This window comes from Olea europaea, unplaced genomic scaffold (genome assembly GCF_002742605.1).
Source record: "Olea europaea var. sylvestris unplaced genomic scaffold, O_europaea_v1 scaffold7209, whole genome shotgun sequence".
NCBI classification, from domain to species: domain Eukaryota; kingdom Viridiplantae; phylum Streptophyta; class Magnoliopsida; order Lamiales; family Oleaceae; genus Olea; species Olea europaea.
In genome coordinates, this window is record NW_019265612.1 from 4,484 (window position 1) to 6,156 (window position 1,673).

A 1,673-nucleotide genomic window follows, 5' to 3' on the forward strand; every position below is an offset into this window, starting at 1 on the left:
TTATATTGCGCATAGGACATTGTGAATTTCAAGTTCATTTGACTTCAGGTAATATATTGTCTCATATGAGCTTGTACTACTCTGAGCCTCGCATTTACTCTGGGCGCGCAAGAGTCAAGACCATGGTTTTGATGTTAGCTTGGTTTCTTGTAATGGTCTCATCTTTTGCAAATCTAAACTTCTTAAGAGATTCTTAAAATGCCTAAATGTTTTCATCCAACTCATATTGTGAAGTTTTTTCTTCATACCATTTTTTCTATTTTCGTTTTACCGTATTAAAAAAAAAAAACTGCTTGATAGAGATTTTTTAAAATAAATTTTGTCAAAAAATCTTTTTTTAAGAACATATGATTAAAAAAAAGTAGTGAAAAATATAAAATTAATATACAAAATTATTTTAGTGGAAAAATAAATGATTACAAATATATTTAGGAAAAAATAAAATTAAAAAAATAGAATAATTTTTTTAATACCTTGGACACTATGCCACTGAATTATTAAACATACGACCAGTTTTCAAATATGTGCTGTCATTTTCAATCATATCAAGCAATATATTGAATGCAATGTAGTTTATTTAAAATTGATAAATCTACAGGTACATAAAGATATCTTCCACTCATATGGAGTGGGGTCCATCATAATAAAATATTCTAATGGACTCCACCCCATGTGAGTGGAGGACATTTTGATGTACAAAAAATTATGTACATCAAGCAAGATCCATTTAAAAATTATATATATTTTTTTCAAATTTATTTTCATCCACACATTTTTACAATAATATAATTGTGCATTTGGATCGATAATTATTCTCAACTTTTTAATTACACATTCTTAAAAAAAATATTTTTTTTTCACTTCAAATAATCTTTCTTCAAACAAATATTCTTTTCTTGCACTAACATTAATCCATATCATTGAGACGTGACGATAATAAGCCCCTATTTGACAACCTTTAAAAATTTAAATTATTTGCTCTATAGTATCATTCTTCAACATACATTCACAAAATAAAATATGTGGAAATTACGCAAAATCATACTTTAAAAATCCAACATTCTAAAATCAGATGGCAAGTTTAACAATTTAAAAATCAAAATTTTTATTTTAATCAATATTTTTATTAACAAAAATCCCAAATCCTAATAAAACAAAATTTATATACCCACCACCAACCCCCAAATCGAATTCATCTCTCTCTCTCTCCTTTATCTTCCTCCATTATCAATCGGTAGATAATTGGCAACGTTAGACCTGGCGATACCATCGCCGCGGCCACGCCGATGATACTGTCACTGTCGATGGTTTTGTTGGTAGCGGTGGTAAGGTTGCGGTGATGATTGTGGCGTTGGTTTTGGGCGTCGTTGCTCGCGGCATGAGCGTCGTTTCTGCAGTGGTAAAAGTCGATCAAAGTTGAAGCAGTGTTGGATCTAAATTTGTGGTGGTTGTGGAGTGATTTTGGGGTAGTCGTTGTGGTGTGCTGAGATGGTGCAGGCGGTGGTGGGTTTAGGGATATTGTGGTGGTGTTGATGATGGCGTTGGTGGTTGTGTTGTGTTGGTTGATGGTGTTTGGTGATTTAACGGTGGTTTTGCAGTCGTGGCTATGGTTGCTGTGTTGGTGATGTATGGTGCAATGGTGGTGGTGTGTGTTGCGGTGGTGGTGATGGTGA